This window comes from Haliotis rubra, unplaced genomic scaffold (genome assembly GCF_003918875.1).
Source record: "Haliotis rubra isolate DU_JTF1 unplaced genomic scaffold, ASM391887v1 Scf243, whole genome shotgun sequence".
Taxonomy (NCBI): Eukaryota; Metazoa; Mollusca; class Gastropoda; order Lepetellida; family Haliotidae; genus Haliotis; species Haliotis rubra.
In genome coordinates, this window is record NW_025766481.1 from 158525 (window position 1) to 179842 (window position 21318).

The 21318-nt window shown below is 44.1% G+C and overlaps 1 protein-coding gene across 5 annotated transcripts in view; it reads right to left on the reverse strand.

The window, feature by feature from the left end:
* LOC124278882 (RCC1 and BTB domain-containing protein 1-like) overlaps nt 1–21318 on the reverse strand; it is a 145760-nt gene that overhangs the window by 54113 nt on the left and 70329 nt on the right. The window lies entirely within an intron of this gene.

Sequence of the window (21318 nt, forward strand, 5' to 3'; positions counted from 1 at the left end):
TGCGGATCTTCGTTGTGAGCCTGCGTGCAGGCACTCCTCATCACGGGAGAAGAGAATCCACACCTTCACGAAGGCAGAGGGATACGTCTCAAGACTCAAGGGAAGATTCATATTCCAACCGTTTACCTGCGCGCAGGTCTTCAGGCAGGTCTTCAGACAGGCAGGAACTCATGTCGTCGTGGATCAGAAGCACTCACGTACAAGTTATCTAACGATGATCTGATACGTTCACCTTTCACCTATCGACCTGATAGCTCAAGTACCAGAGAATCTCAGCGCAGCCTTGGTAAGGCTACGAAGTTCAAGAGTCAACATGTCCTGATGTTCAACGCCAGGAAATTCCCACTACTTCATATGGAAACCTTCAGGAAGGCTCCAGAGATTGATGAGAACTACAAGTTCATCTACGACTCCCATTGCAGAAATTATACATCAGCGTGCTTGACTCTTGTGAGGAAGGGGACAGCTTGACAGTTATCACTGGCCTAGCATTGGCATTGTCGCAGTCCTCAGTGTGACATCGTTTTCATGGTAATCGTAGCGAAAAATCAACTCTACAAGAACCTTTATGTATTCAACACAATTGGTCATTTTACGGCGCTTCATTGAGACCGATGACTACAGTCTACAAGTAACAGCGTTAAGCAAGTATGAACTTCAGCTGATCATCTGTATAAGATGACGCCTACATTATCTTCAGTGAAGAAGGAAACAATCACAACAGCCAGGGAACCAGTCTACTTACATCGGTATTACGCGACGAAATTCTTCGCGCGTTTTCCACTCAGTCTGCTATACACGTGTTCACTCGTGTAACTCTGGGAGATTACGGACATGGCCGAGTGTTGTTGAAGAAATCAACGACTGCACAAGATTTTACAAGGATCTTTTTCCTGCAACACCGGTGACGTCACATCGCGGGAATCTGAGATGAATCAAATGCTGCAATTTGATTGGTCCATGAGAGACAACACCCTGCGCAGAACTTTTCAACGTGGGAGAAAGGCTCCATTTACATCAAGTTCGCAGGGTACAGCGTGTTTCGACTGTCTTCACGGGTCATAAGGACCTTACCTGTCAGCAGATTGAAGATTGTTTATCCGGCGATTTGCAGCAACATACGTTTGACGATTTTTGCTCGAGACAGGCAGTCTACTATACATAGACTTCATAGCGATGGCAGTTCCAGTACATCTAGAGATGACGAATTATGCATCATCACTGCACTTTGTTGGGACTCTGGGGACAAGTCTTCTTGACGGAAGATTGAAGAAATAAACTTCAAGTCATGATGCTAGAACCGGACATTACTCCATTTCCATTATGGACATAGCAAGGGTTCCACTATCCTCTTACCTACAACGTAGGATATGAGAAGATTTCTGGGAAGATGTTCATCTCACCACAGAATCGCATGGTCATCTCAGAGGATCGTTGGGTCAAGATACAACAAATGATATCTCAAGCACTACTCTCTCCGTTACCACTACGAAGTTGGCAGAGCCTACTTGGTCTTCTCACGTCAGCACAAGACACACAGAGGAAGACTACAACTGCGCCCACTACAAGTGTTCGTGAACGCTCATCTAGACAGTCTGGACTCCTTCGGACTACCGGACGGGCTGAAACCATATCTTCTATGGACTCAGAAGTTGAATGTTGTGGAGGAAACTACTTATCAGAGCTGGAGTGCAACACTCATCTCTAACGTAGATGCATCGCTTTAAGGATGGGAAGCCCACCTCAACAACGAAGTGGCAGCAGGGAAATTGTCGAGTCAGGAGCAGAGTCTGCACATCACCATGCTCAAGATGAAAGCAGTAATAAACGCCTTACTACACTGGTCCAGCATACTAAGGAACGCACAACTGATGATCCATACGGACAACTCCACAGTGGCGTTCTACATCAACAAACAAGGATCAACAAGGTCAAGGAATCTTCTAGACCTCAGCTTTCATCTGTTCAGCATAATAGACAACCTGAACATCGACATAAAGCATGCCACATTCCCTAAGCCAAGAATGTGATAGCAGACGCCCTATCTCGTCCAACACAACCATCCCCAACAGAATGGATGTTACATCCAGAAGTCTTCAGATGCATCATACAGAGAATAGGATATCCGCGTTTCCACAGGTGTTGCAGAAAATCAAGCAGTCAAAGAAGCTGCAACTGATTTTGGTCGCGCCCTACTGGCCAGCGAGGGTATGGTTTCCCATCCTCATACAAGTACTAGGAAGTCCAACCATACAACTCCCAGAGTGGCTGAACCTACTAATTCATCCACACACCAAACAAGCACACGGGAATCCAACAGCATTCCAGCTACACGCATGGAACGTATCAAGACTTGCTTGAAGAAAAGAGGATATTCCGCCAGAGCAGCGAAAGCAGTCACACTAACTCTACGTAGATCAACCCGCAACTTGTAGGACGACAAGTGGCAGAGTTTTGAGAAATATGCATTGAGGAAAGGCTTCACGGCGATGAAAGCAACACATCCTCAAGTGGCGGAATACCTTTGTCATCTAAGACAAACGAGGCGGTTAAAAGGTTCAACACTTTCTACATACCTAGCGGCCCTCAGCACGGTTATCACCATGAAGACGGGTATTAAGCTGACCAAAGTACCAGAGATACTGGCTCTACTACGCTCCTTTAAGTTGGAAGACCTACGAACCACTAGAAAGGACATCCTATGAGTTTTTAACACATAAAACTCTGTTCCTGGTCGCCTTGGCAACAGCAGCTCGGATGTCAGAAATACATGCTCTGGACTTTGAACGAATACGATTTGATGCACATTGCAATATCATACATCTGGGATTGAGATGGGATTTCATAGCAAAGAACCAACTGCCCGGTCAGCCAGACAGACAACTCCACATCCCAGCACTCTCGTCAATCCTTGGGCCACAGGATACTCAGGATCTATCCTTATGTCCAGTCAGAGCATTAAAAGTCTACCTACAAAGGTCTAAGACGAGGAGACGAAAATTCAAGCACCTTTACCACATCCCTCTATCTACGGAGACACCTACAGAAATCTCACTTACAACAATATCAATATGGATGAGAGCCGTCATCTTAAGAGCCTACAAAGCAGCAGGACTTGAGCCTCCACGAGCCTCCAATCCTCAAGAAGTCAGAGCACTAGCATTGACACTCGCTCTACATGGAAACTGTTCCATCTTGACAATAATGGAGGGCTGCTATTGGAAATCAGAGACGGTGTTTGCCAAACACTACCTCAGGGACATTGCTACAGAGGACATCTCCGGCATCCACCAGTTTGGGCCTCTTGTTGTAGCACAACAATTGACGGTTCCTCAAAGGCACTGAGATGAATCTCACCCTTTTATCACGTGACTTGTAAAAGCCAGTGCTCGGAAGAGTTAGAGCTTTGAGTCCATGCGCACGTCTAGGATAGGCCAACAAGAGTGACAGATCCTATATTTGTAAGGACTTACTCGTATATGATGAAGGGTCGCTTCTCCACTTGATGCGAGCATCAAGACATGGAGTCGTATAAATCCACACTTAATGTCAGGAGAAGCGGTTCCGGAAAGTCTGACAAGTTGTGGTCCCCCCAAACTCATCAGAGGAAGCTGGAAGGAAGGATCAGCATAGTACTATAAGAAGTTCCCTCAGGGGGGTATGCAGGACGTAAATGAGCATGGAATCCAGATTGGCTCGACCCACCACCGTTTCCATTGGACTCTACAAGCAATTAAGCATGGGTCAGGATAAGGAAAAATATGTAATTTTTTTATTAAAATTGATATTTTATACTTATCCTGACTCATGAGGTAAGCCCTCCCAACCTCCCCTAATGGCACTCTGGATTCCCTGTAATCCAGGTGTCGGGCGCATATTCAGGAGAGAGTGAGGGGTATGTCGGATCATGTGACACATTTTCCCGCCAAAAGAGTCTAAAGGGAGATAACACTGGGTGAGCGATTTTACGTCCGCTTTTTTTAAGGGAGCTTCAAAAGGGGATTCAAGTGTTCCACTATCAATCGCAAGAAGAAAGAGACAAGCAATTAAGCACGAGTCAGGATAAGTATAAAATATCAATTTTAATCAAAAAATTACATGTTTGTGCCATTTGAAATCCCATATCATTTTAATAACTGTTTATTGTATATATTTGTAAGGGTATCACAGCAGAGATAATGTTGTGCTGGTAAGGTATATATATATATATATTAATTATTCAGGTTCGTTTTATAGATGTTTTATTATGGTAAGTTCCCATAAAGTACTTATTGGTATGTTATATCACTTATAGATGGACATGCTGTTTGACTAAGGTAGACGATGCCCACTATCACCTGAGTACCATATACTTGGTAGGTATTTTATTCTTTAACTGTGTTTAAATACTAGGCACCTAAAGAAACAGTGCATACAAAAATTTAAAATCTAAATTTATCAAACCTGTGTAGACACATAAGGATTTAAACTCAGAGATTAGTGACATGTATCCAACATGCATGCACGTGCCACCTTCCGTGACGTCAGTGGGTTCGTCCTTGAGACGTGCAATACATTGTTGCACGTGCATTCCGGGAAAGAGAAACAGAGCAAATGAATGCCACACAATACTGTCACTTTGGAAAGCTCAACCCCTGCCCTTGCGATCGTTCAAAAAAGTAAACGGCTATTGAAACGCATAGCATGCCAAGGCTCACATCTGCACGTCATGAGGCCATTGGGATGGTCCATGGGGGAATGTCTTAACGACAAGTGGCTGCACATTTCCACTGCCACCGGAACACCATTTCTGCACTGGTGAGAAGCTACCAGAACACAAATGACGCCATCGATCGCCACGCTCTGGACGTCCACGTGTAACAACGCCAAGACAGGACAGATGGATAAGGGTGACCCATCTTCGCCACAGGTTTCAGACTGCAGTGATGACTGCCAGAACCATCCCAGGACTTCACCGTATCCATCCCAACACAGTTCGACAACGTTTACGTCATCACGGGATCAGACCACGACGTCCCGCCATACGGCCTATCCTGACACAACGTCATCGACAAGCTCGCCGAATGTGGTGCCGAAATCATGTCCGCAGACATTTGTTTTGGTGGAGAAATGTTGTTTTTACAGATGAGTCCAGGTTTAACATTTCCCATAGTGATGGACGTCAACATGCCTATAGATGCGTGGGAGAACGTTATGCACAGGCCTGTGTCTTGGAGAGGAATCGCTTTGGTGGTGGTTCTTTGATGATTTGGGGTGGAATAACAGCACGCCAAAGAACTCCTTTGGTGATTGTTCAGGGCAACTTAACTGGTGTGGGCTACAGGGATCAGGGCGCAATTCCTTTTCTGCAACATCATGGCCCTGGGTTAACATTCCAACAGGACAATGCCCGCCCTCATACGGCAAGGGTTGCTATGGACTTCTTGCAACACCACAACGTTGACTTACTGCCTTGGCCTGCAAATTCACCGGATCTCTCCCCGATAGAGCATGTTTGGGACGAGATGGATCGACGTCTATGCCATCTTCCTCATCCGCCAGATAACGTCCTTGACCTTGCAACAGAACTTGAGAGCATCTGGCGTGACATCCCACAAGCCTTCCTTGCACGCTTGATAGGCTCTCTGCGCGATGAACTGCTGTTCCGATGCACTGCTGTTCTGAATGCCGATGGTGGACATACCCGATTGACTTTTATTGAGCTTGTGACATGGTCGCATTTTGACCCATCCCGCTTGTGGACTCGTGGACGCCATTGTGATTGACTTTTCATTTTAGTTGACATTACACAGTTACATTTTATGATATAGATCGACTTCCCTCAGGTAGTTTAGTATCAGATGGCGCCACGCTGGAGAACAGATCTTTCAGATTGGTTGGCGTGATAATGCGAGTCCTTGCAGATGCAAAATCCACACAGTCAAGCAGAATATGCTTGACGGTGAAACTCATCGCAGAGAGAGACATATGGGGGTCCATCCTCATCCGCTTTTAGCAGATAGTCATGTGTAAACCGGCTGTGGCCAATACGACATCGCCGTAAAACTACCTCATCAACGTCTTGACTGACAACCCAAGTAGGTATAACCGATTGTTGGCTTCAATTCATGGAGTTTGTTTCTTCCTACTTGAGTGTCCCACCTCTTTTGCATCAAGTCCAGAGTATAGCTTTGATAGTGGGTTTGAAATCACTGTAACGGGATTAGCAGTGGAGATAGGGGCTTTCAAGAGCTGCTTTTGCTGCAGCATCGCCTTAGTGTTACCTGCTATGCCGGCGTGACCCGGCAACCAGCAGAGGATGATGTCATATTGGCTAGTAGAAAGGTCGTTGTACAGTTCTAATATGTCCAGGATGATTGGGTGACTTGATGTCACGTTTAGAAGTGCTTGAAGGCAGGATAATGAATCTGTAAATGAACGATGAAGTTTTTGGACTGATTTTGCTGTTGAATGTAGGTCAGAGCTGAGAAGATAGCTTTGGCTTCAGCGGTGAAAATTGAACTGTTGTCGGGGATCCTAGGCGCAGAGACAGTCTTGGCTCCAATGACTGTGGCGCTGGCAACTTGGCCATCAGTCCTTGGATCCGCTCTGTGAATATGGATCTGTGAGTGTTATACTTGAGCGTTACTGGTTGTATTCCTGTTGGAACATCAAGGGATTTGTTTCAGACTTTTTCAGTTTGGTGAGGGTAAGATCGACCTGTGGTTTCACCATTTGCCATGGTGGTGAGGACAGAAGTCGGTATGGTGCAATGATGTTGAGATCAATTTTAGCTGCAGATATGTGTGGTTTGATCCTGATTCCAAGTGGTGGAACCAGGCTTGGCAGTTTAGGAAATAAGTTTTCATAGAGCCGGTTGAAAACACAATTGTATGCTGGATTGGACTCATTTGAGCGTGAATTTAGTGGTGATATGCTGCAGTGAGAGTTTAATGCGGTGTTGTTCAAGGGAAGGTTCATTGGCCTCCCATATAGACTGTCTACCGGAGAGGTCCTAAAAGCTCCCAGGCAGAGCCTCAGTCCTTGGTGGTGGATAGAGTCTAATTTTTCTAAATTGCTTTTGCAGGCTCCACCGTGAACAATGGAGCCATAATCTAGTTTACTGCTTGAACTAATGATCTGTACAAGTGAAGGAGGGTGGTCTGATCCCTCCCCTCTGTATTTGAAACTACTTTTAGCAAGTCTAAAGCCTTCAAGCACTTTGTTTTCAAATATTTTATGTGTGGTAAGAATGTCAGGTGGCGGTCGAATATGAGTCCAAGGAATTTGGCCTCTTCTACTACTTTGATGGGAGTACCATCTAAAGTTAGGTCTGGATCCTTGTGTGGTTTTGTATTTACGACAAAAGTGAATACAATTTGTTTTGGATTTTGAAAACCTAAAACCATTTTCATTGGCCCATTTTTGGATTTTGTTAAGGCAGAGTTGTAGCTGCCTTTTCTATTGCGTGCATGTTCTTACCACTGACATGAAATATTGAAGTCATCGTGGCGACCCATCAAGCGAACTGTTCAGAGCGTTAGTGAGGCTGTTAATTTTGATGCTAAAAGTGTGACAGACAGGATGCTGCCTTGAGGGACGCCCTGATCTTGGTGGAAGTAGTCAGACAGTGTGGAACCCACCGAACTTGGAATTGTCTGTTATTTAGAAACCGAGATATGAATTGAGGTAGTCTACCCTCAATCAAACTCGTGTAAATCTTTTAGGATACCATGTTTCCATGTTGTATCATATGCTTTTCTAAGTCGAAAAAGATAGATACTGCATGTTGTTTGTTGACAATGGAGTTTTGATGAAGCGATTCCAGATGCACCAGATGGTCAATGGTGCCGGTTTTTCGAAACCACATTGGAGGTCACTGAGGAGGTTATTGGTCTCCAAGTACCAGATTAATCGATTGTTGACCATGCGCTCCATGGTTTTGCAAAGCGCAGCTAGTTAGTGATATAGGACGGTAGTTTGAGGGATCAGTATGGTCGCGACCGGGTTTTGGTATAGGGATGATGATGGCATTGTGCCACGAAGGGGGGAAGTGTCCGGATGTCCAGATGTCATCAAATATATTTAGGAGTGTTTCCAAGCCTATGTCAGGGAGGTGTTTCAGAAACTGATAATGGATTTCATCAGCTCCTGCCGCAGTGTCGTGAGCCTGTCCTAGGGCAGTACGTAATTCATGGAGGGAAAACGTTTCGTTGTAATCCTACCCATTATCAGAGTTAAAATTGACTGGTTTCTTTTCTTGTTGGGCTTTTCAATTGAAATTCTCTCGACTTGTTATGGTCTCATGATCCCTCCATTAAAGTTTATATGTACCTTTGACATTGTTATCGTACTTATCAACTGGGATAATATTTTGACAATGCACAGTTTCTTTATGTGGCTAGTATATTTCATGTATACTATTGCCACAAACATGTGGAGTGTTATGTACTTTCTATCATGATTATAATTGTGATATTTTGCATCTGTATAATCTACATAATCCTTTTGTGAATTCATGTATTATCTATATGTCTTACTGGAATTGATGCAGTTTGAGTAATATTCATCACATTGAATATATTGTGACAGATATATTATCATTATCAGTAACTGTTATGTGCTAGGCTCTAGACTATTATACACTCATGTGCCAAAATTGTTCCAATTTTTACCGATCAGTGGAATGCGATGAAGTTGAAGACGTCTTTATTTCGCGTCGCGTCTCTTGGTAGCGTCAGTTTTTTTCCGTCTTTTATAGTTGATATCACTTCCCGTCATCCACTTTCGTGTACGCAATTCCGGAAGTTGATTTGTCGTCTGCTTCGCTGTGAGACATAAATGATAACAACCATGTCCGGACACGGAAATGAAATGAGTATTGACACACAACAGGTCATTATTAATATGATAAATGATGGATATGGATCAGCCGATGTTTCAAGAGTATTGGGCATCCATGCTTCTACTATTTGCAAAATTTTTAAGGGGTATCGAGAGCAGGAAAATATTGAAAACAGACGCCATTCTGGTAGACCTGCAAAAATCACAGCACGGGGCAGGAATCAACTTTCGAGGATCGTTAAAGTTAATCGCTGGAAATCTCTTAATCAGTCTGTGCCACAACCTGTTCCAAAATAACTGTTCAAAGAAATTCACATTCACTGGGATTTGCAAAAAGCTTTGAATATGTGAGGAAAAAAAGTGTGGCATGGTGTGACGGGAAAAAGGTCATCTTTACTGACAAAATGACTTTTGTTGTTAAACCTGATGGAAGAGTTAAAGTGTGGCGAAAGTGATAAGAAAGAGGGGCGAGTGTCTCGGGTATTTCACTCAGGGAATAGGGCGGTCTATGAAGTTGATGATGTGGGGGCGCATTACGTATTACGGTGTGGGGTGTTTGTCGATGGAAGTATGAACAGTGCTAAGTATATTGATACATTTGACAACTTTTTGTGACCTGTTGTTGTAAAGCATTTCCTTGACAAACCATGGCTGTTTCAAGATGATAATGCACCCATGCATTGGTCCCGTGAGACTGAAACATGGAAACACAAAAATGACATTCCTCAGCTACCAAGTAGTATAGGGAATGGTAGGAAAAAACGGTGTAGGTGCACCCTGCCTAGGAGCTCCAAACAGCCCAATTCAGCTCTCACAGCCCACTAAAAAAAGTAGATTTTGCACAAAACGAGTCCGGAAGACAAAAAGTAGTCCAACACAGGCCATCAGTGGAAGTGCACTCCAATTAGAGATATGTGGGTGTATGGATATAGAAGGAGCCAGGAACCAAGCTATCGCGCGAAGCCTATACCGAGATCCAATCGGGTCGTTTGTACCTTCGAGAAGCAAGGAAGAAGTACCACATATCGCAAGCCAGATATATGCGAATCCAAGGCAGTATAGACTCCAAGATACAAACACAAACGAGGCCAAGCTGGACAGAGGTCTTGCTAGAGAAGTGCCCCCCATCTCTTGCCTTCCCTCAAAGAGATTAAATCCTGGAGAAATTGGGACACACCTTCTACGAGTGATACCAGATCCCTCGACAGTTTCTCGAACTCTATTTACTCTGCTTTCGCCCATTCTTGGAAGGCGGTAAAATAGTCGATTTGTCTACCTCTACCCACCAAACCAACTGCAGCGGGCAAACTCGGAAACAAGGGACAGGCACAACCAATGCACCGACTGCCTCGCTGCTGTATCGGAACTACCCACCCTATTTGAACCAAGACAACTCTACTTGCAAGTGCGGCGCCATATACCACTGCGTTGACAGCAAGAAATGTGTTCTCTGGAAAAACTAAGATATACAGTACCCTATACACCCACAGAGCGACGCCCACTCGAGGTTCCAGGAGAAATCGCGATCCCCTACTGTATCTCAAACATAGAGAACCTGTACGACAGCGACTGCCTCCTCTGGTGCCTGTGATACAAACGCCTCCTCGACGAATTGGTGGACAATTGTCCATGCAAGAAAGATTCTTGTATCTTCCAGCAGCTAGCAGGGAAAGCAGAGCCATCACCGGGACAGGACAATATTTGGCATACCCCCTTGTCCAACTACGGCGTACCAAAGGATATGGAAGCAGCAGCACTGGCATCCAACAAACACCAAAAAGCTGCAGACGTTCCGGAGGGAATCTATACATGCAAAGAGTTTGCAGTAGTGAAATACAGAGGGAAGAACAGATTGCTGCTACTCAATTTGTAGACTGGAAAAACGATTCCAGTCTATGGCTACAAGATACAAGAAACGATACAAGATGTCGGCGGAATACAAAATCTAAGGTTGGTGGGTGGGTCCTTTCTGTGTAGGCTTGGCAAAAACTGCTACTCACCCATTTCAGTAAAGAAAGACGATCGAGAAGTCGAGTTCAGAGACCAAGCGGGTATAGCTTCTATCCAGTCAAAACAACAAAAACAACAACATACAAACATACATGCAAACATTCATACGTAAGCACACATATTTTTTTTTCTATTCCATGTAGAAGGGGTGCCCGGGGTGAGCCGTGCAAACTGGTTTGGCCGTTTCTGTCTTCTCGTCTGCCTGTGTTTTGGCCGGTGTGTTGGCAAATGTGAAGTGCTTCCAGGTCGTCCACACGACCTTCCAGAGAAACACGGTGGCTAGGGAAATGTTGGTCCACTTTGGGCCGATTCTAGCATATGTCTCACCTTCTGGATATCCAGACAGGTCTCTTCTTGTTCCTCCTCTACGCTTTTTATTTCCTCGCGGAGTTTGTCAAGAGTGGAATCGTTGTCGTCGTTGTCCAGCCTAGACAAGATGTCGACCAACATATTCGTTGTTTGTTCCACAAGAGCCGACAACATCGTCATGGTTTGCCCAGACGATCGTAGAAGTCCTGGTTCCCTATACTACTTACCATGGCCAGCACAGAGTCCAGATTTGAACCCAATCGAAAATATTTGGCTTGTGTTGAAAAACAATGTGAAAAAAAACATTTCTTAGGGGACTGGGAGACTTGAGGGAGTGTCTCCAGTCTACTCTTGCCAGCTCAGCCAGGAACCTTGGAGTCACATTTGACTCCCAACTAACTATGGAGGCCCACGTCAGCAATATCTCCAGAACTTGCTTTTTCATCCTAAGGAACATCAGTTGTATCAGAAAACACCTTACCACCAGTGCTACTATAACCCTCATTATCTCTCTCGTCATCTCACGTCTTGATTACTGTAACTGCCTCTTGATTAATGCTCCCAAATCTCTGATCAACAGATTTCAGCATGTTCAAAACACAGCCGCAAGAATTGCATCCCTTGCCCCCAGACAGGCACACATCACTCCATTACTCAAATCTCTTCATTGGCTTCCTGTTCACTTCCGTATCAAGTTCAAGCTCCTGTCCCTGACCTTCCAATGTATCTCCAGATCAGCTCCAGTCTATCTCTGCAACCTTCTTCAGACATACCAGCCTGCTCGAACTCTCAGATCCCAGAGCAAGTCTCTCCTTGTTGTCCCAAATACAAACACTGTCCGCTACGGTCACAGATCATTTGCATATGCCGCAGCAACTGAGTGGAATATTCTGCCCCAAGAACTCAAAGACTCTCAAACATTGTCATCCTTTAAATCCTTACTAAAACTTTCCTCTTCTGCCAAGCTTTCCCTGACTCTTAATATCAAACCATGTTTGTGCGCTTTGAGCATCCTTATGTTTGGAAACAGCGCTATATAAATGCACTATTATTATTATTGTTATTATTACTTGGGATGATTTTATTTACATTCAGAGACTGTATGGGTCGCTACCTAATGATATGATAATAGGATATTTATATTGCGCTCATATCCACGCAATTAGTACATGCTCAAGGCGCTTGAGTGTTCCCTTGATCAACAGATGTCTTTTTTTTTCTGGCATTCTTTTAACCATCTCAATTCCCTGGAGAGTATTCAACTCATGCAGCCTGTTAGGTGCAGCTAGTTCACACACAGCCTCATCCTCACAAGGTACCCATTTGCAGCTGGGTGATCTGGGACACAGTCACAGTACTTTGTCCAATGATACTGCATGGTACTATACCCGCAACTAGGTGTCTGCACGTGGTCGTGTGTCCACCATCTGGTCACCTACCATCGGATGAGTGGGTTCTTTTAAGTGCACAGGGTTGTGTACTGCACACTAGGGGTTGTGACAACACTGAAAGAGCCTGCAACTAATGTTAGCTCCTTGGTTTTTACACCCGGGCACAAGTTAGTGGGGATCGATCCAGGCACCTTTCGCTTACTAGCGTGGTGAATTAGACAGCTCGCCCACCATGCCAAAGCGTTTACAGCAAGTACTGATCTCAAAGGGACACGTAACAAAATATTAAAGGAACAGGACACCAACAAGGTAGGCAACACGTTTTTTATTATCCACAACCGGACATGACCGAAATGTCTGCCATCTTGAAAATTGAAACAATTTTGGCACATGAGAGTACATGTAGATGTGATATGACTGTTTCATTGATTATTTGTTCATCATTTTATTACAGGGCAAAAACAAAATATATATCGTGGCGCAAGTCACAGCTCACATCCCAGCAGGCATTGGTTTTCATTGAAGAGAACTGCCCCTACCCTGCTACACAAAGATCTTGCTCCGAGGGCGCTTCAAGGGTTTACAATCCAAAGAGGAAAGTTTTTGTGCATCCCTTCCTGCATTACACACATATCCCATTCCGCAACTGTGACATCATCAAGCACCCCTTTGCAGTCTTGGCTCCATGTGACTTTCCAAACTTCTGGTAGCGATCTTTCCCATGAGTTCTGAGCATGGTCATTTGCAGTTAACCTGAGACAAGTCCTATGCCTAGTAGGCTGTCACTGCAGTGAAGTACCCATCCCCTACCCATACCCAGCGTCCATCTTATTCCCATGCAAGACTGTTTGACTGGGCTGAGACTATATATCCACTACAATCCTATTGTCTGTCTCTCAGAAATTAACATCAGAGTTAACATGGAAGGTGTTTTTGTTTTTTATTATAGGATATTTATATAGCGCATATATCCATGCAACTAGTGCATGCTCAAGGCGCTGGTATTTTTTCCTCAATCATTGGATGTCAATCTCAACAGCACATTGTATTATCAATCTCAACTCCCTGGGGAATATACAACTTTTGCTGCCACTAGGCGCACCAAGTTATTGTGGCTTTCTCATCCTAACGAGGTACCCATTCACAGCTGGGTGGACTGGGACACATAGTCCAAGTTATTGACATTAAAGTAATTCCTTATTTCAGTAACTATCAGAGATAGTGATTTTCAGCCTTTTCCACAACCATCACTGTGCTTGTTTACAAATGGAGACACATTTCCTGTATTTATAGAATGGGAGTGTTACTGCAAAGTAAAATGAGAGCCTGAACAGGACAGACATGCTGATCCCACAATACCAAAGCTGTACCAAGGGGTAGCAATCACCTATTGTCTTTGTTCTAGCCATCTCAGAAACAGGTTCTTAGCTACAAACTCTGGTAAAACCATGATGGTAAACATCAGGGCTCTGCATGTGAGAGTCTGGAAAAGTCGAGAGCATTAAGTTTCCAAGGTCCTGCTTGCTGCGGCCATGGCTCATTGGAAAACAGTGTTTTGTTATATTGTAACAACATGACAAATGGCAAGGCTTTAAAAACAGTTTCCAATACAGCAAAAAGAAGGTTCCACTTGGGAATGTGTGCAGGATGTCATGCAAGGGCAGAATGAGACAGCCTGGATGTTATGTAAACACTTCTATTTAGAAAGTCGTCAAATGTAACACGTGATGTATTTTATATTTGGGATTACACTTTCTCAGTAACGTACAAATTCTAGTACTTTCTGGTACATTTGGGTTGATCTGGGTGGGTGCGTGGGTTAGATCACTGACTTCTCGTGCTGAAGTAACAGAACTTTTTACAATGTGAAAACCACCAGGTAAAGTGTTATGGCAATACAGAAAAGTATTTTGATGGTGACACTAGCAGACAAAGTGAGAACCTCTCATTTCACAAAATGTAATTTATTAAGTAAAATTGATATTTTTATACTTATCCTGACTCATGATCTTTTGCTTATCTCCCTTTTCCTTGCGAATGGTAGTGGAACACTTGAATCCCTTAAAGTTCCCGAAGCGGACGTAAAAATACACTCACCCACAAGTTACCTCCCTTTTCCCGCGTAAACAGTCATGTGACCACTCTCTCCTGAATTTCTGCCCATGCACTTGGATCTGCTGTGAAATCCAAAGTATCTTCAGCAGGGAGGTTGGGAGGGCTTCTCGTCATGAGTCAGTATAAGTATAAAAATATCAATTTTACTTTAAAAATTACATATTTTTACTTATCCTGACTCATGATCTTTTGCTTATAGAATCCGACGGATTGGTGGTGGGTCAAGCCACTTTCGTGGATTCATCAGCTGTCCTTTAGATATGTCCTGTATCCCCCCCCCCCAATGGGAACTGCGAAACGGCATTTCCGTGATCCTATTCTTAGTTCCGTTATAACTCTGGGGGACCACTTTCTTGTCTTACTTCCATCTCAGACAAGTTGAATCATCTTGATAAACTTATTACTAGATATCTTATAACAACCCATAGATTATGATAAGATCTTTATCATAAATGAGTTGCGACCCCTTCATGTACAGGTAAGATCTTTACCCGTACAGGATCTTTAATCACTCATGCTAGCCTGTCCTAGACTGTGCGCATGGACTTTTAAACTAATACTTTTCTTTAGTAAAAGTTATCAACAAGTCAACATGATAAAGGGTGAGATTTTCCAACTCGGCGCCTTTGTGGAGCCCGTTAGTAGCTGTGCTACAATGAGAGGCCCAAAATGATGAATGCCTGAGACGTCTTCAATGGCTATGTCTCGGAGGTAGTGGTTGGCAAACACTGTGTCCGACTTCTAAAAGCAGCTCCAATAGAGCAATTTCCATGCAGAGCTAGTGTTGACGCCAATGCTCTGACTTCGTGTGGGTTGGAAGCTCTTGGAGGTTCTAGTCCTGCTGCTTTATAGGCTCTCAATATGACGGCTCTCATCCAGAACGATATCGTCTCTCTTGGGACTTCTGCTGATGTCTCTGTGGATAATGGGATGAATAGGCGCGCTTGAATTTTCATCTCCTTGTCTTAGTCTTTGAAGATATATCTTCAGGGCTCTGACCGGACACAAGGATAGGTCCTCTATATCCTCTGGTCCGAGGATTGTAGAAAGCGCTGGTACGTAGAACTGTCTATCTGGCTAACCAGGTAGTTGGTTCTTAGCAATGAAGTCCCATCTAAGTCCTAGATGAACTGCAGCATGTTGCCCCGTGTCGAATCTGGTTCGACCAGCACATGTATCTCTGATATTCGAGCTGCCGTGGCTAGCGCAAGCAGGAACAGAGTCTTCTGTGTCAGCAGCTCAAAGGTAGTCTGGTCTAGAGGTTCGTAGGCATCACTCGTAAGATGACGTAGAATTACATTCAGATCCCAGGCCGGGAGCTCTGAACTTCTTCTGCTGGTCCTCCAGTTTAAAAGATCTCAGCAGAGCAAGTTATTCTGGTACTTTCGTCAACTTGATGCCTGTTTTCATGGTAATCACTGTACTGATGGCAGCTACTGATAATGTCGAACCTTTCAGATGTCTGGTCTGTCTAAGATGACACAGGTATTCCGCCACTTGAGGATGAGTAGCTTTCATCGCAGTGAAGCCTTTCCGCCTTGCATAAGTCTCAAACTTCAGCCACTTGTCATCATACAGGTTACGAGTAGATCTGCTTAACGCTAGCGTTACTGCCTTGGCTGCCCTGGCGGAGTACCTTCTTTTCTTCTTGTTACGGTCCACATGTGTAGCTGGAACGCTGTTGGGTTCCCATTGACTTGCTTGGTGTGCGGATGGGGGCGCGGTGGGCGAACTGGCTAAAGCGCCAGGCTAGTGATCCAGCGAGCTTGAGGTGACGGGATCGAGCCCACCTGTGACCGGCTGTAAAAAACCTTGGAGTCAACTTTGTGTGCAGACACCTTCAGTGTTGTCACAACCCCTAGTGTACAGTACACAACCCTGTGCACTTAACAGAACCCACGAATCCGTTGGTATATGACCAGATGGTGGCCACATGAATACGTGCAAACACCTAGTTGCGGGTACAGCAACGTGCAGTAAACTTGGACAAAGCACTGTGACTGTGACTCCTCCATGATGTGGAACAACTGGAATGTGAGCTGTAGTAGGCTTGGTGATCTTGTAGATTCTTGCCGATTTATGGAGAATGCCACTGTAGAGTTGTTCGTGTGGACCATCAGCATTCTGTTGATCAGCAAGCTCGACCATAATTGTAAGGCGTTGATCACAGCTTTCATCTCCAGCAGATTGATGTGAAAATGCTGCTCTGTTTGGACCACTTCCTTGATGCAACTTGATTGTTGAGATGTGCACTCCAACCTTGTACCAATGCGTCTACGTAGAGATGTGTGTCAAAGGCCGGCTCTTATAAATAGGTCCCTCCGCAGACGTTCGACCTGTGGGTCCACCAAAGTAGGTACCTCTTAAGATTGTCTGGCAGCAAGATAGGGTCGACGCTGTCCAGATGTTTTGTCAGGAACCGTTGCAGCGGCCTTAGTTGTAATCTTCCTGTGCGAGTCAAGTCCTGCGCCGAGGTTAGTAGACCGAGTTGACATTGCCATGTTCGTAGTGTTAACGGAGAGATGACTGCTTGTGGAATCATGGCTTGTATCTTGACCCAATGATCTTCTGGGACCACAATTCGATTCTGTGTTGTGATCATTCTTATTCCCAGCAATTGAAGATCTTGTTTGATTCTAACTCCAACTTCATCAGGTTCACTAGCCATCCTAGTTGAGTGAGCAACTTATTTGTGAAGTTCAGCTGCTGTCTGACTTGATTGGCACTTTGAAGAACCTGTATGTCGTCGTCCAGATAACCGGCACTGCGTAGACCTTGATGCTGCAGATAGGTGCCGATAGGTTTGGTTATTCGTATGACGATATTCCAAAAGGTAGGACGTTCCATTGGAAGTGCAAACCTCTGATTGCAGTGATGATACATCATACTTCCCCTTATATACGCAGGCGATCTGTGTTGATCAGCATACATCAAAGCGTTGTCTATTTATAGCAAGGCTGGCTCCAGTGTAGCATCCCAGGGGACAGGTACTCGTACCGACTTTTATCATCGACAACTCCCAAAATAAACATTGTTTATCCTGCTGTCAAGGCTAGACATCTATTAGATACCCATGATGATAACAGGCCGTAGTTGTATACTGTTTCCAAGGCTGCCGATGAAGTATTCCCCCGTATCACGGGTTTGCTTACAAATCAGAAAACATGCTGGAGCCTGCTCTGTCAGTGGGAGGCGCTGTCACCGGTGTTGTAGCAAGTTGGCCTCCATAAAATCTGATGCAATTAGTTGGTTGAGTAAAACCGCGCATTATTCTACGCCCTTCATATAAACCTCTTGAATAAGGGTTGCTCCAAGTGTAAAATCTTGTTCGGTGATATAAATCACGTATTCCCATTGTGGATAATATAAGCAAGCAAGACGAAGGAGGCTGTCGAGACGTATGTCTGTATGGATCTTGAAGAAATACCGAGGTTGAATCCAGTTGATAGGATATAAAATCCTAATCCCCACGCTGAGTGACGAGTGTTAATAATATCATCTGTACGTCCATTCAAGGATACTTGAAGGCGTTGTTAACCTTAAGCCCTCTCCAGTCTCTGTTGGGTTGGAGTGAGTGAGTGAACGACAATATCCGCAGGCCATCTGCTACCCGGTATAAGACTTCAGCATCCGTATAGATGAAGTGATTCCTTTCATCAAGTAGGTTGTCGTCCAAAACTGAACCTATACAGGTATAAGGTTTGTGCAGGTTGTAGAGTTGTGCAGGCTGTAAACTGTAGAGATCGCACATGTTATAGATCTTTTTATTGAGTTTTAAACTCTGACAAAACCATCCGTTTTCATCATTGCTTCGTTTTATTCAGCCGTATGGTAATAGAGTCAACGTCAACATCCTGCCTGTTGATGTAAGGGTTTGTTAACCCTAGGGTTCGCGAACCCTGTAGATGTCTGCGTTGCTGTTATCTGCCTGTAGATCTGAGAGCTCTTGAACCTTGTAGTGTCTGTAGCTTTCTCAAAGCTGTGCGTAGGTTAGAAGGTATATGTTGGATATAGGTTCAATCGGAGGAATAGTCACCGAGTTAAAGTCGTCATTACGCATCTTATAAGTGTAGACTTCATCTATATCCTTAGAAGGAGACTCCAAGTTCAACCATTGGCTATCCAATCTGTAACCTCTGAGTCCGGGAAGACGAAGTCTGGTTATTCATCAGTTATCTCCTGATCGGTGTATCCCTTCTCGAACCTCCATCATCCTTTCGCGAACTGAAGATTACTCCCTTCGCGAACGTCTATCTTGAGAGTCCTTTCTTCGCGAACCTCTATCTGTGGATTCATCTCTTCGCGAACCACTGTGATGTGAGCTTTCTCTTCGCGAACGTCTGTTGCTAGATGTATCCTTTCATGAACCTCTGTGATGTGAGCTTTCTCTTCGCGAACGTCTGTCGCTAGATGTATCCCTTCGCTAACGTCTGTGAAGTGAGCCTTCTCTTCGCGAACCATGAGAGATATGAGATCTCGATCTAGAGCGGCTAGGTGTAGGAGATGGATCCTACGATGTTCTCAAACGTTGAGGGTTCGCAGATGTAGAATGATGAGTAGGCATCTCATGTCTTCTATCCTCCTCCAAGATGACAGAGGCGTCCGACGTTCGCCAACGTAGTCTTGAGACGTAGTTGTCTGAAGAGTAGGTTCTCGCAGGTCCGTAGGTTTGCGTACGATGTCAGTAGATGAGAGGCTTCGACGAGCCTTCGCTTCTTCCTCGAACCTACGTTCCATCATGGCCATCATCTGGTTGGTGAATTGTCTCATAATTTCACCCAGATCAAGTTCTGCGTTGATTGAAGCTGCTGCGGTATAGAGAGGTTGGTGGTAGTTCGTCAAACAGCTGGCCTGCTGTGACCGTTGCAGGAGATGATCTAGTAGTCGTGGAAGTCGATTGAGTCGCCGATCTCATAGGTACTTCGGGTAGAAGTAACGGGGGATCATCAAAAAACGTCTACTTCATGCGGAGGTAATATCTCTTCGCTGAAGGATTTCTGATGCGTTGACTTACTAGGCCGCGTAGATTTTCCCTCCGAACTGGTAACAGATGCTTTCTTCTGCGACGTTGAAGAAGACGACGTCTTTTTCTTAGCTTGAGTCGGAGACAACTGCATTGTAGCCAATCTCTTCTTGGCCCCCGTACCAGCAGACTGCCCCTGCAACGTACACAACATAGCAACAGTATTATGAATTTAAGCAGTAGCAAACAACATACGGTTTGCAGGCTGATCTCCTGTTACATCAGCCGTAACTTGAGATGAATTCCTCACCCGAACCATGGCACGTCTCGAGATATAAGACAAATATTAATTAAATTGTAGATTTGATAAATCAACACAATAAGTACAGCGCAAGGTGGAAGAATATGGTTTTATGCACGAAAGGCATTGGGGGTGAGGATCAGCCACGGATAACCTGTGCCTGCAAACACTGCAAGATTTCATGAAATGTAAACAAAGTTACATAACGATTAAATTATGACACAAACAAATAATTTCTTTACATATAATACATAGTAGTTATTGCCAAATCTATACACAGCGTAATTTTGAAGAATAGTACCTAAATAAAAAGGATATAATGCCGTATACGGGACTCCAGTGCTTGCCCAACCATCCACTTGGGCGAAAAGGGAGAGAGTGGCAAGTAAAGCTGGTCACATGACTGTTTACGCGGGAAAAGGGAGGTAACTCGTGGGTGAGTGTATTTTTACGTCCGCTTCGGGAACTTCAAGGGATTCAAGTGTTCCACTACCATTCGCAAGAAAAAGGAGATAAGCAAAAGATCATGAGTCAGGACAAGTAAAAATCACACTTTTAGGAAGAAGGTACCATTAGGATCTCAACTGGTTATGGACAGTCGACAGTGAAGAGGACTTTGAAATATAATATAGCATGATGACAGCTGAAATACACGATTTATGGCAATGATGTCATACAGGTTACAAAAGCAGATTTGACCAACAGCAAGTCTCATACGCAGCACAAGTATATCCTGTCAGTGACAACATAACTTTTTCCAAAGAACCTTCTACACTTCTGTGACAGCAAGCATATATAATAACAATAACAAAATACCATAGGCTTTATACAGGTGTGTGTTCACCAGTCTAATTGGATGAAAAGCATTGTTGAATGGGACTGAATTCAGAAATCTTTTCAGTGTATGTGAATACTTTTCTTGTTTAATATCTTCTTCTGTTAAATACAAACTTTAAAGAAATCCTGCCCTTCTGCTTGACAAAATGCTAATTAAAGTTGTGGTAATGTGATGTCATCCATGGCATGTGTACTGATGTTGCATTATTTCAGGGTGATATCAGGTCTGTCTCACATCTGTGTCAGTTCACATTCACAGAATATACAAAATTATTGATGAATTGGTACTTTACAATGTCAATAACCAGATATAGGTTTCAAACAAAATTCCACATCATCAAATATTCAGTAACACCTGCAAATCTGGAAATACAAAATATTTCCCCCCAAGATATACCCAATGAGTTTGTAAAACACATCAGGGGACATGGTCATCAACATATATCAAGCTAGATTCCTGCTATATTACTTTGTTACCAAGGCATATCAGTTGACAGACAGATTAAGGTACTGTACATGTCTTTCATCTCATTTGTTTCATTTCATATCTTGTCCTAATGTTTTCAGTC